The sequence below is a fragment of the Salmo salar genome, chromosome ssa02, assembly GCF_905237065.1.
Source record: "Salmo salar chromosome ssa02, Ssal_v3.1, whole genome shotgun sequence".
In the NCBI taxonomy this organism is placed as follows: Eukaryota; Metazoa; Chordata; class Actinopteri; order Salmoniformes; family Salmonidae; genus Salmo; species Salmo salar.
The window spans coordinates 10,230,891-10,254,223 of NC_059443.1; the positions used below are offsets into that span (position 1 = coordinate 10,230,891).

The window sequence follows — 23,333 nt, forward strand, 5'->3', positions numbered from 1 at the left end:
AGCCAGAGTTCTGGAAAACCTCCCGGTTACAGTTGATGTTTTTATTGTAGACTACATGGGAATAATATCTTCCTGTTGCAGCTTTACCTTCCTGTTGCAACTTTTCAAAGAACATCGGAATACACGTTTCAGAGAGAAAGACACCATCCTTTCAAAAACAATGACAAGAAATGAACAATGCGGCCGTATTAAAAATGTCTGAACGCATCAGCGAGCATGAGAGGGTAAAGCCACACATCATGAGGTCATAGTGGGGGTCCCTAGCTAGGACGGAACAAAGCCCTGCCACTGTGTCTGATTACCATCTAGCACACCGCATAGCAGAGGGTGTGGGTGTAAAAGCACAGACTCTAGACTCTCAACCCACGCTCTATTGCCTCCTCCCAGTCCTCCTGCCCACAGCTGCCTGCCTGCTGCCTGCCGCCTCTGGCTGAGCTGTAATTAGCAGGGTTTTGTTCCCACCTAACGACGCTATTATCCCCGAACAGTGGCGGTGTACACGGGACACATAAGACATTATCAATTATGAACAACTCACTGACTTGGTGTCGGTCAATACATGGCTTTCAAAGTGAGTGATATAACCATGCTGTAACCATTTCTGTGTTCACACTTCACTCTTTTCTCAGTTGTTTTCTACGGCTGCTGTACTTTAGGCCGCTCTGGTGCACACGGCTGAGACGGCGCATCTGAGGTACTTCATGGATCTGTTGCTGGAGAGGGGCCAACCCCTGATGCTGGTGGGGAATGCAAGCGTGGAGAAGAACTTCTCTGGTCAGGAATCAGGTAGACCACCTGACAGACAGAGATTGACATGACCACTGAAGTACCCCTCAACTACTACTGCACCTCCCTCATGCTACAGAGTGAGTGACACAACATTGGGTTCTTTCTTGACTTAAGCCCTTGGCTCCTATTAGGAGCATAGGCCATTGACGAATGTCCTCCATCTCACTCGGTTCTGGTCAAGTTCTTCCTGTGTTGAAGCTGTGCTTTAAGGCAACAAGCTGTGATGAAAAAATGCTTCACGTCTAAGATATGCGGTTGTAAGATCCAGATCTCCAATCAGAACAGAACAGCAGCACCATCTGCTGGTGTTACTAGGAGAACGAGTAGAGATGGTGAGGTGACAAAGAAAAGTTATCTGTACCATCCAGCAGTGTTTCCCAACCCTGGTCATCCAGTACCTCCAACACTACACAGTGTTGTTGTAGCCCTGGACAAACACACCTCATTCAACTCATTGAGGGCTTAATGATTAGTTGACAAGTTGAATCAGGGGTGCTTGTCCAGGGTTACAATAAAAACATGTACTGTTGGAGGTACCTGAGGACCAGGGTTGGGGAACAATGCCATATAGGCCAGGGGTATTCACCGCTTACACTACGAGATCCAGAGCCTGCTGGTTTTCTGTTCTACCTGATAATTAATTGCACTCACCTGGTGTTCCAGGTCTAAATCAGTCCCTAATGAGAGGGGAACAATGAAAAACTGCAGTGGAATTGGCTTTGAGGTCCAGAGTTGAGTTTGAGGGGTATAGGCCAGTACTAGTTTGATCATCAATTCCACTTGTACATCTTCTAAAAGGGCCAACAGGAAACACTTTGGTTGTTGGTGATCTAACAGTACTCATCAAAATATAGTTTATCAGTGACTTGGGGTGTTTTGGTAACTGTGATGTCTGATGTGACTAGGGAGTTCTGGTAAGTGATGTGACTAGGGAGTTCTGGTAACTGTGGTAAGTGATGTGACTAGGGAGTTCTGGTAAGTGATGTGACTAGGGAGTTCTGGTAAGTGATGTGACTAGGGAGTTCTGGTAACTGATGTGACTAGGGAGTTCTGGTAACTGATGTGACTAGGGAGTTCTGGTAACTGATGTGACTAGGGAGTTCTGGTAACTGATGTGACTAGGGAGTTCTGGTAACTGATGTGACTAGGGAGTTCTGGTAACTGATGTGACTAGGGAGTTCTGGTAACTGTTGTGACTAGGGAGTTCTGGTAAGCGATGTGACTAGGGAGTTCTGGTAAGCGATGTGACTAGGGAGTTCTGGTAAGCGATGTGACTAGGGAGTTCTGGTAAGCGATGTGACTAGGGAGTTCTGGTAAGTGATGTGACTAGGGAGTTCTGGTAAGTGATGTGACTAGGGAGTTCTGGTAAGTGATGTGACTAGGGAGTTCTGGTAAGTGATGTGACTAGGGAGTTCTGGTAAGTGATGTGACTAGGGAGTTCTGGTAAGTGATGTGACTAGGGAGTTCTGGTAAGTGATGTGAATAGGGAGTTCTGGTAAGTGATGTGACTAGGGAGTTCTGGTAACTGATGTGACTAGGGAGTTCTGGTAACTGATGTGACTAGGGAGTTCTGGTAACTGATGTGACTAGGGAGTTCTGGTAACTGATGTGACTAGGGAGTTCTGGTAACTGTGATGTCTGATGTGACTAGGGAGTTCTGGTAACTGATGTGACTAGGGAGTTCTGGTAACTGTGATGTCTGATGTGACTAGGGAGTTCTGGTAAGTGATGTGACTAGGGAGTTCTGGTAACTGTGATGTCTGATGTGACTAGGGAGTTCTGGTAACTGATGTGACTAGGGAGTTCTGGTAAGATATGTGACTAGGGAGTTCTGGTAAGTGATGTGACTAGGGAGTTCTGGTAACTGTGATGTCTGATGTGACTAGGGAGTTCTGGTAAGTGATGTGACTAGGGAGTTCTGGTAACTGATGTGACTAGGGAGTTCTGGTAACTGATGTGACTAGGGAGTTCTGGTAACTGATGTGACTAGGGAGTTCTGGTAACTGATGTGACTAGGGAGTTCTGGTAAGTGATGTGACTAGGGAGTTCTGGTAAGTGATGTGACTAGGGAGTTCTGGTAAGTGATGTGACTAGGGAGTTCTGGTAAGTGATGTGACTAGGGAGTTCTGGTAAGTGATGTGACTAGGGAGTTCTGGTAAGTGATGTGACTAGGGAGCTCTGGTAAGTGATGTGACTAGGGAGTTCTGGTAAGTGATGTGACTAGGGAGTTCTGGTAAGTGATGTGACTAGGGAGTTCTGGTAAGTGATGTGACTAGGGAGTTCTGGTAAGTGATGTGACTAGGGAGTTCTGGTAACTGATGTGACTAGGGAGTTCTGGTAACTGTGATGTGACTAGGGAGTTCTGGTAACTGTGATGTCTGATGTGACTAGGGAGTTCTGGTAATTGATGTGACTAGGGAGTTCTGGTAACTGTGATGTCTGATGTGACTAGGGACTTCTGGTAACTGATGTGACTAGGGAGTTCTGGTAACTGATGTGACTAGGGAGTTCTGGTAACTGTGATAACTGATGTGACTAGGGAGTTCTGGTAACTGATGTGACTAGGGAGTTCTGGTAACTGTGACGTCTGATGTGACTAGGGAGTTCTGGTAAGTGATGTGACTAGGGAGTTCTGGTAAGTGATGTGACTAGGGAGTTCTGGTAAGTGATGTGACTAGGGAGTTCTGGTAAGTGACGTGACTAGGGAGTTCTGGTAAGTGACGTGACTAGGGAGTTCTGGTAACTGTGATGTCTGATGTGACTAGGGAGTTCTGGTAAGTGATGTGACTAGGGAGTTCTGGTAAGTGATGTGACTAGGGAGTTCTGGTAAGTGACGTGACTAGGGAGTTCTGGTAAGTGACGTGACTAGGGAGTTCTGGTAAGTGACGTGACTAGGGAGTTCTGGTAACTGTGATGTCTGATGTGACTAGGGAGTTCTGGTAACTGATGTGACTAGGGAGTTCTGGTAACTGTGATGTCTGATGTGACTAGGGAGTTCTGGTAACTGATGTGACTAGGGAGTTCTGGTAACTGATGTGACTAGGGAGTTCTGGTAACTGATGTGACTAGGGAGTTCTGGTAACTGATGTGACTAGGGAGTTCTGGTAACTGATGTGACTAGGGAGTTCTGGTAACTGATGTGACTAGGGAGTTCTGGTAACTGATGTGACTAGGGAGTTCTGGTAACTGATGTGACTAGGGGAGTTCTGGTAACTGATGTGACTAGGGAGTTCTGGTAACTGATGTGACTAGGGAGTTCTGGTAACTGATGTGACTAGGGAGTTCTGGTAACTGATGTGACTAGGGAGTTCTGGTAACTGATGTGACTAGGGAGTTCTGGTAACTGATGTGACTAGGGAGTTCTGGTAACTGATGTGACTAGGGAGTTCTGGTAAGTGATGTGACTAGGGAGTTCTGGTAACTGATGTGACTAGGGAGTTCTGGTAACTGATGTGACTAGGGAGTTCTGGTAACTGATGTGACTAGGGAGTTCTGGTAACTGATGTGACTAGGGAGTTCTGGTAAGTGATGTGACTAGGGAGTTCTGTACAAGTGATGTGACTAGGGAGTTCTGGTAACTGATGTGACTAGGGAGTTCTGGTAAGTGATGTGACTAGGGAGTTCTGGTAACTGATGTGACTAGGGAGTTCTGGTAAGTGATGTGACTAGGGAGTTCTGGTAAGTGATGTGACTAGGGAGTTCTGGTAACGTGATGTGACTAGGGAGTTCTGGTAAGTGATGTGACTAGGGAGTTCTGGTAAGTGATGCTGATGTGACTAGGGAGTTCTGGTAAGTGATGTGACTAGGGAGTTCTGGTAAGTGATGTCTGATGTGACTAGGGAGTTCTGGTAAGTGATGTGACTAGGGAGTTCTGGTAACTGATGTGACTAGGGAGTTCTGGTAAGCTGATGTGACTAGGGAGTTCTGGTAAGTGATGTGACTAGGGAGTTCTGGTAAGTGATGTGACTAGGGAGTTCTGGTAAGTGATGTGACTAGGGAGTTCTGGTAAGGTCTGATGTGACTAGGGAGTTCTGGTAACTGATGTGACTAGGGAGTTCTGGTAACTGATGTGACTAGGGAGTTCTGGTAAGTGATGTGACTAGGGAGTTCTGGTAACTGATGTGACTAGGGAGTTCTGGTAACTGATGTGACTAGGGAGTTCTGGTAACTGATGTGACTAGGGAGTTCTGGTAACTGATGTGACTAGGGAGTTCTGGTAACTGATGTGACTAGGGAGTTCTGGTAACTGATGTGACTAGGGAGTTCTGGTAACTGATGTGACTAGGGAGTTCTGGTAACTGATGTGACTAGGGAGTTCTGGTAACTGATGTGACTAGGGAGTTCTGGTAACTGATGTGACTAGGGAGTTCTGGTAACTGTGGTAAGTGATGTGACTAGGGAGTTCTGGTAACTGATGTGACTAGGGAGTTCTGGTAACTGATGTGACTAGGGAGTTCTGGTAACTGATGTGACTAGGGAGTTCTGGTAACTGATGTGACTAGGGAGTTCTGGTAACTGATGTGACTAGGGAGTTCTGGTAACTGATGTGACTAGGGAGTTCTGGTAACTGATGTGACTAGGGAGTTCTGGTAACTGATGTGACTAGGGAGTTCTGGTAACTGATGTGACTAGGGAGTTCTGGTAACTGATGTGACTAGGGAGTTCTGGTAACTGTGGTAAGTGATGTGACTAGGGAGTTCTGGTAACTGATGTGACTAGGGAGTTCTGGTAACTGATGTGACTAGGGAGTTCTGGTAACTGATGTGACTAGGGAGTTCTGGTAACTGATGTGACTAGGGAGTTCTGGTAAGTGATGTGACTAGGGAGTTCTGGTAAGTGATGTGACTAGGGAGTTCTGGTAACTGATGTGACTAGGGAGTTCTGGTAACTGTGATGTCTGATGTGACTAGGGAGTTCTGGTAAGTGATGTGACTAGGGAGTTCTGGTAAGTGATGTGACTAGGGAGTTCTGGTAAGTGATGTGACTAGGGAGTTCTGGTAACTGTGATGTGACTAGGGAGTTCTGGTAAGTGATGTGACTAGGGAGTTCTGGTAAGTGATGTGACTAGGGAGTTCTGGTAACTGATGTGACTAGGGAGTTCTGGTAACTGATGTGACTAGGGAGTTCTGGTAACTGATGTGACTAGGGAGTTCTGGTAACTGATGTGACTAGGGAGTTCTGGTAACTGATGTGACTAGGGAGTTCTGGTAAGTGATGTGACTAGGGAGTTCTGGTAACTGATGTGACTAGGGAGTTCTGGTAACTGATGTGACTAGGGAGTTCTGGTAACTGATGTGACTAGGGAGTTCTGGTAACTGATGTGACTAGGGGAGTTCTGGTAACTGATGTGACTAGGGAGTTCTGGTAACTGATGTGACTAGGGAGTTCTGGTAACTGATGTGACTAGGGAGTTCTGGTAACTGATGTGACTAGGGAGTTCTGGTAACTGATGTGACTAGGGAGTTCTGGTAACTGATGTGACTAGGGAGTTCTGGTAACTGATGTGACTAGGGAGTTCTGGTAACTGATGTGACTAGGGAGTTCTGGTAACTGATGTGACTAGGGAGTTCTGGTAACTGATGTGACTAGGGAGTTCTGGTAACTGATGTGACTAGGGAGTTCTGGTAACTGATGTGACTAGGGAGTTCTGGTAACTGATGTGACTAGGGAGTTCTGGTAACTGATGTGACTAGGGAGTTCTGGTAACTGATGTGACTAGGGAGTTCTGGTAACTGATGTGACAAGGGAGTTCTGGTAACTGATGTGACTAGGGAGTTCTGGTAACTGATGTGACTAGGGAGTTCTGGTAACTGATGTGACTAGGGAGTTCTGGTAAGTGATGTGACTAGGGAGTTCTGGTAACTGATGTGACTAGGGAGTTCTGGTAAGTGATGTGACTAGGGAGTTCTGGTAAGTGATGTGACTAGGGAGTTCTGGTAACTGATGTGACTAGGGAGTTCTGGTAAGTGATGTGACTAGGGAGTTCTGGTAAGTGATGTGACTAGGGAGTTCTGGTAAGTGATGTGACTAGGGAGTTCTGGTAAGTGATGTGACTAGGGAGTTCTGGTAAGTGATGTGACTAGGGAGTTCTGGTAAGTGATGTGACTAGGGAGTTCTGGTAACTGTGATGTCTGATGTGACTAGGGAGTTCTGGTAAGTGATGTGACTAGGGAGTTCTGGTAACTGTGATGTCTGATGTGACTAGGGAGTTCTGTTAAGTGATGTGACTAGGGAGTTCTGGTAACTGATGTGACTAGGGAGTTCTGGTAACTGTGATGTCTGATGTGACTAGGGAGTTCTGGCAACTGATGTGACTAGGGAGTTCTGGTAACTGATGTGACTAGGGAGTTCTGGTAAGTGATGTGACTAGGGAGTTCTGGTAAGTGATGTGACTAGGGAGTTCTGGTAAGTGATGTGACTAGGGAGTTCTGGTAAGTGATGTGACTAGGGAGTTCTGGTAACTGATGTGACTAGGGAGTTCTGGTAAGTGATGTGACTAGGGAGTTCTGGTAACTGATGTGACTAGGGAGTTCTGGTAACTGATGTGACTAGGGAGTTCTGGTAACTGATGTGACTAGGGAGTTCTGGTAACTGATGTGACTAGGGAGTTCTGGTAACTGATGTGACTAGGGAGTTCTGGTAACTGATGTGACTAGGGAGTTCTGGTAACTGATGTGACTAGGGAGTTCTGGTAACATATGTGACTAGGCAGTTCTGGTAACTGATGTGACTAGGGAGTTCTGGTAACTGATGTGACTAGGGAGTTCTGGTAACTGTGATGTCTATTGTGACTAGGGAGTTCTGGTAACTGATGTGACTAGGGAGTTCTGGTAACTGATGTGACTAGGGAGTTCTGGTAACTGATGTGACTAGGGAGTTCTGGTAACTGATGTGACTAGGGAGTTCTGGTAACTGATGTGACTAGGGAGTTCTGGTAACTGATGTGACTAGGGAGTTCTGGTAACTGTGATGTCTGATGTGACTAGGGAGTTCTGGTAACTGATGTGATTAGGGAGTTCTGGTAACTGTGACGTCTGATGTGACTAGGGAGTTCTGGTAAGTGATGTGACTAGGGAGTTCTGGTAACTGATGTGACTAGGAAGTTCTGGTAACTGTGATGTCTGATGTGACTAGGGAGTTCTGGTAAGTGATGTGACTAGGGAGTTCTGGTAACTGATGTGACTAGGGAGTTCTGGTAAGTGATGTGACTAGGGAGTTCTGGTAAGTGTGATGTCTGATGTGACTAGGGAGTTCTGGTAAGTGATGTGACTAGGGAGTTCTGGTAAGTGATGTGACTAGGGAGTTCTGGTAAGTGATGTGACTAGGGAGTTCTGGTAAGTGACGTGACTAGGGAGTTCTGGTAAGTGACGTGACTAGGGAGTTCTGGTAAGTGACGTGACTAGGGAGTTCTGGTAACTGATGTGACTAGGGAGTTCTGGTAACTGTGATGTCTGATGTGACTAGGGAGTTCTGGTAACTGATGTGACTAGGGAGTTCTGGTAACTGATGTGACTAGGGAGTTCTGGTAACTGATGTGACTAGGGAGTTCTGGAAAGTGATGTGACTAGGGAGTTCTGGTAACTGTGATGTCTGATGTGACTAGGGAGTTCTGGTAACTGATGTGACTAGGGAGTTCTGGTAACTGTGATGTCTGATGTGACTAGGGAGTTCTGGTAAGTGATGTGACTAGGGAGTTCTGGTAAGTGATGTGACTAGGGAGTTCTGGTAAGTGATGTGACTAGGGAGTTCTGGTAAGTGATGTGACTAGGGAGTTCTGGTAACTGATGTGACTAGGGAGTTCTGGTAACTGATGTGACTAGGGAGTTCTGGTAACTGTGATGTCTGATGTGACTAGGGAGTTCTGCTAAGTGATGTGACTAGGGAGTTCTGGTAACTGTGATGTCTGATGTGACTAGGGAGTTCTGCTAAGTTATGTGACTAGGGAGTTCTGGTAACTGTGATGTCTGATGTGACTAGGGAGTTCTGGTAAGTGATGTGACTAGGGAGTTCTGGTAAGTGATGTGACTAGGGAGTTCTGGTAACTGATGTGACTAGGGAGTTCTGGTAACTGATGTGACTAGGGAGTTCTGGTAACTGATGTGACTAGGGAGTTCTGGTAACTGATGTGAAGAGGGAGTTCTGGTAAGTGATGTGACTAGGGAGTTCTGGTAACTGATGTGACTAGGGAGTTCTGGTAAGTGATGTGACTAGGGAGTTCTGGTAAGTGATGTGACTAGGGAGTTCTGGTAAGTGAGTCTGATGTGACTAGGGAGTTCTGGTAACTGATGTGACTAGGGAGTTCTGGTAACTGTGATGTCTGATGTGACTAGGGAGTTCTGGTAACTGATGTGACTAGGGAGTTCTGGTAACTGATGTGACTAGGGAGTTCTGGTAACTGATGTGACTAGGGAGTTCTGGTAACTGTGATGTCTGATGTGACTAGGGAGTTCTGGTAACTGATGTGACTAGGGAGTTCTGGTAAGGTCTGATGTGACTAGGGAGTTCTGGTAACTGATGTGACTAGGGAGTTCTGGTAAGTGATGTGACTAGGGAGTTCTGGTAAGTGATGTGACTAGGGAGTTCTGGTAAGTGATGTGACTAGGGAGTTCTGGTAAGTGATGTGACTAGGGAGTTATGGTAAGTGATGTGACTAGGGAGTTCTGGTAAGTGATGTGACTAGGGAGTTCTGGTAAGTGATGTGACTAGGGAGTTCTGGTAACTGTGATGTCTGATGTGACTAGGGAGTTCTGGTAAGTGATGTGACTAGGGAGTTCTGGTAACTGTGATGTCTGATGTGACTAGGGAGTTCTGGTAAGTGATGTGACTAGGGAGTTCTGGTAACTGATGTGACTAGGGAGTTCTGGTAACTGTGACGTCTGATGTGACTAGGGAGTTCTGGTAAGTGATGTGACTAGGGAGTTCTGGTAACTGATGTGACTAGGAAGTTCTGGTAACTGTGATGTCTGATGTGACTAGGGAGTTCTGGTAACTGATGTGACTAGGGAGTTCTGGTAAGTGATGTGACTAGGGAGTTCTGGTAAGTGTGATGTCTGATGTGACTAGGGAGTTCTGGTAAGTGATGTGACTAGGGAGTTCTGGTAAGTGATGTGACTAGGGAGTTCTGGTAAGTGATGTGACTAGGGAGTTCTGGTAAGTGATGTGACTAGGGAGTTCTGGTAAGTGACGTGACTAGGGAGTTCTGGTAAGTGATGTGACTAGGGAGTTCTGGTAACTGTGATGTCTGATGTGACTAGGGAGTTCTGGTAACTGATGTGACTAGGGAGTTCTGGTAACTGATGTGACTAGGGAGTTCTGGTAACTGATGTGACTAGGGAGTTCTGGAAAGTGATGTGACTAGGGAGTTCTGGTAAGTGATGTGACTAGGGAGTTCTGGTAACTGTGAGTCTGATGTGACTAGGGAGTTCTGGTAACTGATGTGACTAGGGAGTTCTGGTAACTGTGATGTCTGATATGACTAGGGAGTTCTGGTAAGTGATGTGACTAGGGAGTTCTGGTAAGTGATGTGACTAGGGAGTTCTGGTAAGTGATGTGACTAGGGAGTTCTGGTAACTGATGTGACTAGGGAGTTCTGGTAACTGATGTGACTAGGGAGTTCTGGTAACTGTGATGTCTGATGTGACTAGGGTGTTCTGCTAAGTGATGTGACTAGGGAGTTCTGGTAAGTGATGTGACTAGGGAGTTCTGGTAACTGATGTGACTAGGGAGTTCTGGTAACTGATGTGACTAGGGAGTTCTGGTAACTGATGTGACTAGGGAGTTCTGGTAACTGATGTGAAGAGGGAGTACTGGTAACTGATGTGACTAGGGAGTTCTGGTAAGTGATGTGACTAGGGAGTTCTGGTAAGTGATGTGACTAGGGAGTTCTGGTAACTGTGATGTCTGATGTGACTAGGGAGTTCTGGTAATTGATGTGACTAGGGAGTTCTGGTAACTGTGATGTCTGATGTGACTAGGGAGTTCTGGTAACTGATGTGACTAGGGAGTTCTGGTAACTGATGTGACTAGGGAGTTCTGGTAAGTGATGTGACTAGGGAGTTCTGGTAACTGATGTGACTAGGGAGTTCTGGTAACTGATGTGACTAGGGAGTTCTGGTAACTGATGTGACTAGGGAGTTCTGGTAAGTGATGTGACTAGGGAGTTCTGGTAAGTGATGTGACTAGGGAGTTCTGGTAAGTGATGTGACTAGGGAGTTCTGGTAAGTGATGTGACTAGGGAGTTCTGGTAAGTGATGTGACTAGGGAGTTCTGGTAAGTGATGTGACTAGGGAGTTCTGGTAAGTGATGTGACTAGGGAGTTCTGGTAAGTGATGTGACTAGGGAGTTCTGGTAACTGTGATGTCTGATGTGACTAGGGAGTTCTGGTAAGTGATGTGACTAGGGAGTTCTGGTAACTGTGATGTCTGATGTGACTAGGGAGTTCTGGTAAGTGATGTGACTAGGGAGTTCTGGTAACTGTGATGTCTGATGTGACTAGGGAGTTCTGGTAAGTGATGTGACTAGGGAGTTCTGGTAAGTGATGTGACTAGGGAGTTCTGGTAAGTGATGTGACTAGGGAGTTCTGGTAAGTGATGTGACTAGGGAGTTCTGGTAACTGTGATGTCTGATGTGACTAGGGAGTTCTGGTAACTGATGTGACTAGGGAGTTCTGGTAACTGATGTGACTAGGGAGTTCTGGTAACTGTGATGTCTGATGTGACTAGGGAGTTCTGGTAACTGATGTGACTAGGGAGTTCTGGTAACTGATGTGACTAGGGAGTTCTGGTAACTGATGTGACTAGGGAGTTCTGGTAAGTGATGTGACTAGGGAGTTCTGGTAACTGATGTGACTAGGGAGTTCTGGTAACTGATGTGACTAGGGAGTTCTGGTAACTGATGTGACTAGGGAGTTCTGGTAACTGATGTGACTAGGGAGTTCTGGTAACTGATGTGACTAGGGAGTTCTGGTAACATATGTGACTAGGGAGTTCTGGTAACATATGTGACTAGGGAGTTCTGGTAACTGATGTGACTAGGGAGTTCTGGTAACTGATGTGACTAGGGAGTTCTGGTAACTGATGTGACTAGGGAGTTCTGGTAACTGATGTGACTAGGGAGTTCTGGTAACTGATGTGACTAGGGAGTTCTGGTAACTGATGTGACTAGGGAGTTCTGGTAACTGTGAGTCTGATGTGACTAGGGAGTTCTGGTAACTGATGTGATTAGGGAGTTCTGGTAACGTGAGTCTGATGTGACTAGGGAGTTCTGGTAACTGATGTGACTAGGGAGTTCTGGTAACGTGATGTCTGATGACTAGGGAGTTCTGGTAACTGATGTGACTAGGGAGTTCTGGTAAGTGATGTGACTAGGGAGTTCTGGTAAGTGATGTGACTAGGGAGTTCTGGTAACTGATGTGACTAGGGAGTTCTGGTAACTGATGTGACTAGGGAGTTCTGGTAACTGTGATGTCTGATGTGACTAGGGAGTTCTGGTAAGTGATGTGACTAGGGAGTTCTGGTAACTGTGATGTCTGATGTGACTAGGGAGTTCTGGTAAGTGATGTGACTAGGGAGTTCTGGTAAGTGATGTGACTAGGGAGTTCTGGTAACTGTGATGTCTGATGTGACTAGGGAGTTCTGGTAATTGATGTGACTAGGGAGTTCTGGTAACTGTGATGTCTGATGTGACTAGGGAGTTCTGGTAACTGATGTGACTAGGGAGTTCTGGTAACTGATGTGACTAGGGAGTTCTGGTAAGTGATGTGACTAGGGAGTTCTGGTAACTGATGTGACTAGGGAGTTCTGGTAACTGATGTGACTAGGGAGTTCTGGTAACTGATGTGACTAGGGAGTTCTGGTAAGTGATGTGACTAGGGAGTTCTGGTAAGTGATGTGACTAGGGAGTTCTGGTAAGTGATGTGACTAGGGAGTTCTGGTAACTCTGATGTGACTAGGGAGTTCTGGTAACTGATGTGACTAGGGAGTTCTGGTAAGTGATGTGACTAGGGAGTTCTGGTAACTGATGTGACTAGGGAGTTCTGGTAAGTGATGTGACTAGGGAGTTCTGGTAAGTGATGTGACTAGGGAGTTCTGGTAACGTCTGATGTGACTAGGGAGTTCTGGTAACTGATGTGACTAGGGAGTTCTGGTAACGATCTGATGTGACTAGGGAGTTCTGGTAAGTGATGTGACTAGGGAGTTCTGGTAACTGATGTGACTAGGGAGTTCTGGTAAGAGCTGATGTGACTAGGGAGTTCTGGTAACTGATGTGACTAGGGAGTTCTGGTAAGTGATGTGACTAGGGAGTTCTGGTAACTGATGTGACTAGGGAGTTCTGGTAAGTGATGTGACTAGGGAGTTCTGGTAAGTGATGTGACTAGGGAGTTCTGGTAAACTGATGTGACTAGGGAGTTCTGGTAAGCTGATGTGACTAGGGAGTTCTGGTAAGACTGATGTGACTAGGGAGTTCTGGTAAGTGATGTGACTAGGGAGTTCTGGTAAGTGATGTGACTAGGGAGTTCTGGTAACTGATGTGACTAGGGAGTTCTGGTAACTGATGTGACTAGGGAGTTCTGGTAAGTGATGCTGATGTGACTAGGGAGTTCTGGTAAGTGATGTGACTAGGGAGTTCTGGTAAGTGATGTGACTAGGGAGTTCTGGTAAGTGATGTGACTAGGGAGTTCTGGTAAGTGATGTGACTAGGGAGTTCTGGTAAGTGATGTGACTAGGGAGTTCTGGTAAGTGATGTGACTAGGGAGTTCTGGTAACTGATGTGACTAGGGAGTTCTGGTAACTGATGTGACTAGGGAGTTCTGGAAAGTGATGTGACTAGGGAGTTCTGGTAACTGATGTGACTAGGGAGTTCTGGTAACTGTGATGTCTGATGTGACTAGGGAGTTCTGGTAAGTGATGTGACTAGGGAGGTCTGGTAACTGTGATGTCTGATATGACTAGGGAGTTCTGGTAACTGATGTGACTAGGGAGTTCTGGTAAGTGATGTGACTAGGGAGTTCTGGTAAGTGATGTGACTAGGGAGTTCTGGTAAGTGATGTGACTAGGGAGTTCTGGTAACTGATGTGACTAGGGAGTTCTGGTAACTGATGTGACTAGGGAGTTCTGGTAAGGAGTCTGATGTGACTAGGGAGTTCTGCTAAGTGATGTGACTAGGGAGTTCTGGTAACTGTGATGTCTGATGTGACTAGGGAGTTCTGGTAACTGTGATGTGACTAGGGAGTTCTGGTAACTGATGTGACTAGGGAGTTCTGGTAACTGATGTGACTAGGGAGTTCTGGTAACTGATGTGACTAGGGAGTTCTGGTAACTGATGTGACAAGGGAGTTCTGGTAACTGATGTGACTAGGGAGTTCTGGTAAGTGATGTGACTAGGGAGTTCTGGTAAGTGATGTGACTAGGGAGTTCTGGTAACTGATGTGACTAGGGAGTTCTGGTAAGTGATGTGACTAGGGAGTTCTGGTAAGTGATGTGACTAGGGAGTTCTGGTAAGTGATGTGACTAGGGAGTTCTGTTAACTGTGATGTCTGATGTGATTTGGGAGTTCTGGTAATTGATGTGACTAGGGAGTTCTGGTAACTGTGATGTCTGATGTGACTAGGGAGTTCTGGTAACTGATGTGACTAGGGAGTTCTGGTAAGTGATGTGACTAGGGAGTTCTGGTAACTGATGTGACTAGGGAGTTCTGGTAACTGATGTGACTAGGGAGTTCTGGTAACTGTGATGTCTGATGTGACTAGGGAGTTCTGGTAACTGATGTGACTAGGGAGTTCTGGTAACTTTGGTCTGATGTGACTAGGGAGTTCTGGTAAGTGATGTGACTAGGGAGTTCTGGTAAGTGATGTGACTAGGGAGTTCTGGTAAGTGATGTGACTAGGGAGTTCTGGTAAGTGATGTGACTAGGGAGTTCTGGTAAGTGATGTGACTAGGGAGTTCTGGTAAGTGATGTGACTAGGGAGTTCTGGTAAGTGATGTGACTAGGGAGTTCTGGTAACTGTGTCTGATGTGACTAGGGAGTTCTGGTAACTGATGTGACTAGGGAGTTCTGGTAACTGTGATGTCTGATGTGACTAGGGAGTTCTGGTAACTGATGTGACTAGGGAGTTCTGGTAACTGATGTGACTAGGGAGTTCTGGTAAGTGATGTGACTAGGGAGTTCTGGTAACTGAGGTGACTAGGGAGTTCTGGTAACTGATGTGACTAGGGAGTTCTGGTAACTGATGTGACTAGGGAGTTCTGGTAACTGATGTGACTAGGGAGTTCTGGTAAGTGATGTGACTAGGGAGTTCTGGTAAGTGATGTGACTAGGGAGTTCTGGTAAGTGATGTGACTAGGGAGTTCTGGTAAGTGATGTGACTAGGGAGTTCTGGTAAGTGATGTGACTAGGGAGTTCTGGTAAGTGATGTGACTAGGGAGTTCTGGTAAGTGATGTGACTAGGGAGTTCTGGTAACTGTGATGTCTGATGTGACTAGGGAGTTCTGGTAAGTGATGTGACTAGGGAGTTCTGGTAACTGTGATGTCTGATGTGACTAGGGAGTTCTGGTAAGTGATGTGACTAGGGAGTTCTGGTAACTGTGATGTCTGATGTGACTAGGGAGTTCTGGTAAGTGATGTGACTAGGGAGTTCTGGTAAGTGATGTGACTAGGGAGTTCTGTTAAGTGATGTGACTAGGGAGTTCTGTTAAGTGATGTGACTAGGGAGTTCTGGTAACTGTGATGTCTGATGTGACTAGGGAGTTCTGGTAACTGATGTGACTAGGGAGTTCTGGTAACTGATGTGACTAGGGAGTTCTGGTAACGGTGATGTGACTAGGGAGTTCTGGTAACTGATGTGACTAGGGAGTTCTGGTAACTGATGTGACTAGGGAGTTCTGGTAACTGATGTGACTAGGGAGTTCTGGTAAGTGATGTGACTAGGGAGTTCTGGTAACTGATGTGACTAGGGAGTTCTGGTAACTGATGTGACTAGGGAGTTCTGGTAACTGATGTGACTAGGGAGTTCTGGTAACTGATGTGACTAGGGAGTTCTGGTAACTGATGTGACTAGGGAGTTCTGGTAACTGATGTGACTAGGGAGTTCTGGTAACATATGTGACTAGGGAGTTCTGGTAACATATGTGACTAGGGAGTTCTGGTAACTGATGTGACTAGGGAGTTCTGGTAACTGATGTGACTAGGGAGTTCTGGTAACTGATGTGACTAGGGAGTTCTGGTAACTGATGTGACTAGGGAGTTCTGGTAACTGATGTGACTAGGGAGTTCTGGTAACTGATGTGACTAGGGAGTTCTGGTAACTGTGATGTCTGATGTGACTAGGGAGTTCTGGTAACTGATGTGATTAGGGAGTTCTGGTAACTGTGACGTCTGATGTGACTAGGGAGTTCTGGTAAGTGATGTGACTAGGGAGTTCTGGTAACTGTGATGTCTGATATGACTAGGGAGTTCTGGTAACTGATGTGACTAGGGAGTTCTGGTAAGTGATGTGACTAGGGAGTTCTGGTAAGTGATGTGACTAGGGAGTTCTGGTAAGTGATGTGACTAGGGAGTTCTGGTAAGTGATGTGACTAGGGAGTTCTGGTAACTGTGATGTCTGATGTGACTAGGGAGTTCTGGTAAGTGATGTGACTAGGGAGTTCTGGTAACTGTGATGTCTGATGTGACTAGGGAGTTCTGGTAACTGATGTGACTAGGGAGTTCTGGTAAGTGATGTGACTAGGGAGTTCTGGTAACTGTGATGTCTGATGTGACTAGGGAGTTCTGGTAAGTGATGTGACTAGGGAGTTCTGGTAACTGTGATGTCTGATGTGACTAGGGAGTTCTGGTAAGTGATGTGACTAGGGAGTTCTGGTAACTGTGATGTCTGATGTGACTAGGGAGTTCTGGTAAGTGATGTGACTAGGGAGTTCTGGTAACTGATGTGACTAGGGAGTTCTGGTAAGTGATGTGACTAGGGAGTTCTGGTAACTGATGTGACTAGGGAGTTCTGGTAACTGTGATGTCTGATGTGACTAGGGAGTTCTGGTAACTGATGTGACTAGGGAGTTCTGGTAAGTGATGTGACTAGGGAGTTCTGGTAACTGATGTGACTAGGGAGTTCTGGTAAGTGATGTGACTAGGGAGTTCTGGTAAGTGATGTGACTAGGGAGTTCTGGTAACTGTGATGTCTGATGTGACTAGGGAGTTCTGGTAACTGATGTGACTAGGGAGTTCTGGTAAGTGATGTGACTAGGGAGTTCTGGTAACTGATGTGACTAGGGAGTTCTGGTAAGTGATGTGACTAGGGAGTTCTGGTAAGTGATGTGACTAGGGAGTTCTGGTAATGTGAGTCTGATGTGACTAGGGAGTTCTGGTAACGTGAGCTGATGTGACTAGGGAGTTCTGGTAACGTGATGTCTGATGTGACTAGGGAGTTCTGGTAAGTGATGTGACTAGGGAGTTCTGGTAAGTGATGTGACTAGGGAGTTCTGGTAAATGATGTGACTAGGGAGTTCTGGTAAATGATGTGACTAGGAAGTTCTGGTAACTGTGATGTCTGATGTGACTAGGGAGTTCTGGTAAGTGATGTGACTAGGGAGTTCTGGTAAGTGATGTGACTAGGGAGTTCTGGTAAGTGATGTGACTAGGGAGTTCTGGTAAGTGATGTGACTAGGGAGTTCTGGTAAGTGATGTGACTAGGGAGTTCTGGTAAGTGATGTGACTAGGGAGTTCTGGTAACTGATGTGACTTGGGAGTTCTGGTAACTGATGTGACTAGGGAGTTCTGGAAAGTGATGTGACTAGGGAGTTCTGGTAAGTGATGTGACTAGGGAGTTCTGGTAACTGTGATGTCTGATGTGACTAGGGAGTTCTGGTAACTGATGTGACTAGGGAGTTCTGGTAACTGTGATGTCTGATATGACTAGGGAGTTCTGGTAACTGATGTGACTAGGGAGTTCTGGTAAGTGATGTGACTAGGGAGTTCTGGTAAGTGATGTGACTAGGGAGTTCTGGTAAGTGATGTGACTAGGGAGTTCTGGTAACTGATGTGACTAGGGAGTTCTGGTAACTGATGTGACTAGGGAGTTCTGGTAACTGTGATGTCTGATGTGACTAGGGAGTTCTGCTAAGTGATGTGACTAGGGAGTTCTGGTAACTGTGATGTCTGATGTGACTAGGGAGTTCTGGTAACTGTGATGTGACTAGGGAGTTCTGGTAACTGATGTGACTAGGGAGTTCTGGTAACTGATGTGACTAGGGAGTTCTGGTAACTGATGTGACTAGGGAGTTCTGGTAACTGATGTGACAAGGGAGTTCTGGTAACTGATGTGACTAGGGAGTTCTGGTAACTGATGTGACTAGGGAGTTCTGGTAAGTGATGTGACTAGGGAGTTCTGGTAACTGATGTGACTAGGGAGTTCTGGTAAGTGATGTGACTAGGGAGTTCTGGTAAGTGATGTGACTAGGGAGTTCTGGTAAGTGATGTGACTAGGGAGTTCTGTTAACTGTGATGTCTGATGTGATTTGGGAGTTCTGGTAATTGATGTGACTAGGGAGTTCTGGTAACTGTGATGTCTGATGTGACTAGGGAGTTCTGGTAACTGATGTGACTAGGGAGTTCTGGTAAGTGATGTGACTAGGGAGTTCTGGTAACTGATGTGACTAGGGAGTTCTGGTAACTGTGATGTCTGATGTGACTAGGGAGTTCTGGTAACTGATGTGACTAGGGAGTTCTGGTAACTTTGACGTCTGATGTGACTAGGGAGTTCTGGTAAGTGATGTGACTAGGGAGTTCTGGTAAGTGATGTGACTAGGGAGTTCTGGTAAGTGATGTGACTAGGGAGTTCTGGTAAGTGATGTGACTAGGGAGTTCTGGTAAGTGATGTGACTAGGGAGTTCTGGTAAGTGATGTGACTAGGGAGTTCTGGTAAGTGATGTGACTAGGGAGTTCTGGTAAGTGATGTGACTAGGGAGTTCTGGTAACTGTGATGTCTGATGTGACTAGGGAGTTCTGGTAAGTGATGTGACTAGGGAGTTCTGGTAACTGTGATGTCTGATGTGACTAGGGAGTTCTGGTAAGTGATGTGACTAGGGAGTTCTGGTAACTGATGTGATTAGGGAGTTCTGGTAACTGTGACGTCTGATGTGACTAGGGAGTTCTGGTAAGTGATGTGACTAGGGAGTTCTGGTAACTGATGTGACTAGGAAGTTCTGGTAACTGTGATGTCTGATGTGACTAGGGAGTTCTGGTAAGTGATGTGACTAGGGAGTTCTGGTAACTGATGTGACTAGGGAGTTCTGGTAAGTGATGTGACTAGGGAGTTCTGGTAAGTGTGATGTCTGATGTGACTAGGGAGTTCTGGTAAGTGATGTGACTAGGGAGTTCTGGTAAGTGACGTGACTAGGGAGTTCTGGTAACTGATGTGACTAGGGAGTTCTGGTAACTGTGATGTCTGATATGACTAGGGAGTTCTCGTAACTGATGTGACTAGGGAGTTCTGGTAAGTGATGTGACTAGGGAGTTCTGGTAAGTGTGATGTCTGATGTGACTAGGGAGTTCTGGTAAGTGATGTGACTAGGGAGTTCTGGTAAGTGATGTGACTAGGGAGTTCTGGTAAGTGATGTGACTAGGGAGTTCTGGTAAGTGATGTGACTAGGGAGTTCTGGTAACTGATGTGACTAGGGAGTTCTGGTAACTGATGTGACTAGGGAGTTCTGGTAACTGTGATGTCTGATGTGACTAGGGAGTTCTGGTAAGTGATGTGACTAGGGAGTTCTGGTAACTGTGATGTCTGATGTGACTAGGGAGTTCTGCTAAGTGATGTGACTAGGGAGTTCTGGTAACTGTGATGTCTGATGTGACTAGGGAGTTCTGGTAAGTGATGTGACTAGGGAGTTCTGGTAAGTGATGTGACTAGGGAGTTCTGGTAACTGATGTGACTAGGGAGTTCTGGTAACTGATGTGACTAGGGAGTTCTGGTAACTGATGTGACTAGGGAGTTCTGGTAACTGATGTGAAGAGGGAGTTCTGGTAAGTGATGTGACTTGGGAGTTCTGGTAACTGATGTGACTAGGGAGTTCTGGTAAGTGATGTGACTAGGGAGTTCTGGTAAGTGATGTGACTAGGGAGTTCTGGTAACTGTGATGTCTGATGTGACTAGGGAGTTCTGGTAATTGATGTGACTAGGGAGTTCTGGTAATTGATGTGACTAGGGAGTTCTGGTAACTGATGTGACTAGGGAGTTCTGGTAACTGATGTGACTAGGGAGTTCTGGTAAGTGATGTGACTAGGGAGTTCTGGTAAGTGATGTGACTAGTGAGTTCTGGTAACTGATGTGACTAGGGAGTTCTGGTAACTGATGTGACTAGGGAGTTCTGGTAACTGATGTGACTAGGGAGTTCTGGTAACTGATGTGACTAGGGAGTTCTGGTAACTGTGATGTCTGATGTGACTAGGGAGTTCTGGTAACTGATGTGACTAGGGAGTTCTGGTAACTGTGACGTCTGATGTGACTAGGGAGTTCTGGTAAGTGATGTGACTAGGGAGTTCTGGTAAGTGATGTGACTAGGGAGTTCTGGTAAGTGATGTGACTAGGGAGTTCTGGTAAGTGATGTGACTAGGGAGTTCTGGTAACTGTGATGTCTGATGTGACTAGGGAGTTCTGGTAAGTGATGTGACTAGGGAGTTCTGGTAACTGTGATGTCTGATGTGACTAGGGAGTTCTGGTAAGTGATGTGACTAGGGAGTTCTGTTAAGTGATGTGACTAGGGAGTTCTGGTAACTGTGATGTCTGATGTGACTAGGGAGTTCTGGTAACTGATGTGACTAGGGAGTTCTGGTAACTGATGTGACTAGGGAGTTCTGGTAACTGATGTGACTAGGGAGTTCTGGTAACTGATGTGACTAGGGAGTTCTGGTAACATATGTGACTAGGGAGTTCTGGTAACTGATGTGACTAGGGAGTTCTGGTAACTGATGTGACTAGGGAGTTCTGGTAACTGATGTGACTAGGGAGTTCTGGTAACTGATGTGACTAGGGAGTTCTGGTAACTGATGTGACTAGGGAGTTCTGGTAAGTGATGTGACTAGGGAGTTCTGGTAACTGATGTGACTAGGGAGTTCTGGTAACTGATGTGACTAGGGAGTTCTGGTAACTGATGTGACTAGGGAGTTCTGGTAACTGATGTGACTAGGGAGTTCTGGTAACTGATGTGACTAGGGAGTTCTGGTAACTGATGTGACTAGGGAGTTCTGGTAACTGATGTGACTAGGGAGTTCTGGTAACTGTGATGTCTGATGTGACTAGGGAGTTCTGGTAACTGATGTGATTAGGGAGTTCTGGTAACTGTGACGTCTGATGTGACTAGGGAGTTCTGGTAAGTGATGTGACTAGGGAGTTCTGGTAACTGTGATGTCTGATATGACTAGGGAGTTCTGGTAACTGATGTGACTAGGGAGTTCTGGTAAGTGATGTGACTAGGGAGTTCTGGTAAGTGATGTGACTAGGGAGTTCTGGTAAGTGATGTGACTAGGGAGTTCTGGTAACTGATGTGACTAGGGAGTTCTGGTAACTGATGTGACTAGGGAGTTCTGGTAACTGTGATGTCTGATGTGACTAGGGAGTTCTGCTAAGTGATGTGACTAGGGAGTTCTGGTAACTGTGATGTCTGATGTGACTAGGGAGTTCTGCTAAGTGAAGTGACTAGGGAGTTCTGGTAACTGTGATGTCTGATGTGACTAGGGAGTTCTGGTAAGTGATGTGACTAGGGAGTTCTGGTAAGTGTGATGTCTGATGTGACTAGGGAGTTCTGGTAAGTGATGTGACTAGGGAGTTCTGGTAAGTGACGTGACTAGGGAGTTCTGGTAACTGATGTGACTAGGGAGTTCTGGTAACTGTGATGTCTGATGTGACTAGGGAGTTCTGGTAACTGATGTGACTAGGGAGTTCTGGTAACTGATGTGACTAGGGAGTTCTGGTAACTGATGTGACTAGGGAGTTCTGGAAAGTGATGTGACTAGGGAGTTCTGGTAAGTGATGTGACTAGGGAGTTCTGGTAACTGTGATGTCTGATGTGACTAGGGAGTTCTGGTAACTGATGTGACTAGGGAGTTCTGGTAACTGTGATGTCTGATATGACTAGGGAGTTCTGGTAACTGATGTGACTAGGGAGTTCTGGTAACTGATGTGACTAGGGAGTTCTGGTAACTGTGATGTCTGATGTGACTAGGGAGTTCTGCTAAGTGATGTGACTAGGGAGTTCTGGTAACTGTGATGTCTGATGTGACTAGGGAGTTCTGCTAAGTGAAGTGACTAGGGAGTTCTGGTAACTGTGATGTCTGATGTGACTAGGGAGTTCTGGTAAGTGATGTGACTAGGGAGTTCTGGTAAGTGTGATGTCTGATGTGACTAGGGAGTTCTGGTAAGTGATGTGACTAGGGAGTTCTGGTAAGTGATGTGACTAGGGAGTTCTGGTAACTGATGTGACTAGGGAGTTCTGGTAACTGTGATGTCTGATGTGACTAGGGAGTTCTGGTAACTGATGTGACTAGGGAGTTCTGGTAACTGATGTGACTTGGGAGTTCTGGTAACTGATGTGACTAGGGAGTTCTGGTAACTGATGTGACTAGGGAGTTCTGGAAAGTGATGTGACTAGGGAGTTCTGGTAAGTGATGTGACTAGGGAGTTCTGGTAACTGTGATGTCTGATGTGACTAGGGAGTTCTGGTAACTGATGTGACTAGGGAGTTCTGGTAACTGTGATGTCTGATATGACTAGGGAGTTCTCGTAACTGATGTGACTAGGGAGTTCTGGTAAGTGATGTGACTAGGGAGTTCTGGTAAGTGTGATGTCTGATGTGACTAGGGAGTTCTGGTAAGTGATGTGACTAGGGAGTTCTGGTAAGTGATGTGACTAGGGAGTTCTGGTAAGTGATGTGACTAGGGAGTTCTGGTAAGTGATGTGACTAGGGAGTTCTGGTAACTGATGTGACTAGGGAGTTCTGGTAACTGATGTGACTAGGGAGTTCTGGTAACTGATGTGACTAGGGAGTTCTGGTAACTGTGATGTCTGATGTGACTAGGGAGTTCTGCTAAGTGATGTGACTAGGGAGTTCTGGTAACTGTGATGTCTGATGTGACTAGGGAGTTCTGCTAAGTGATGTGACTAGGGAGTTCTGGTAACTGTGATGTCTGATGTGACTAGGGAGTTCTGGTAAGTGATGTGACTAGGGAGTTCTGGTAAGTGATGTGACTAGGGAGTTCTGGTAACTGATGTGACTAGGGAGTTCTGGTAACTGATGTGACTAGGGAGTTCTGGTAACTGATGTGACTAGGGAGTTCTGGTAACTGATGTGAAGAGGGAGTTCTGGTAAGTGATGTGACTAGGGAGTTCTGGTAACTGATGTGACTAGGGAGTTCTGGTAAGTGATGTGACTAGGGAGTTCTGGTAAGTGATGTGACTAGGGAGTTCTGGTAACTGTGATGTCTGATGTGACTAGGGAGTTCTGGTAATTGATGTGACTAGGGAGTTCTGGTAACTGTGATGTCTGATGTGACTAGGG

At 46.1% G+C, this 23,333-nt stretch overlaps 1 pseudogene; it reads right to left on the bottom strand.

The window, feature by feature from the left end:
* Positions 1-614: 614 nt before the first annotated feature.
* Positions 615-23,333, bottom strand: part of LOC123733372 (dynein axonemal heavy chain 11-like) — a 140,235-nt pseudogene continuing 117,516 nt past the window's right edge.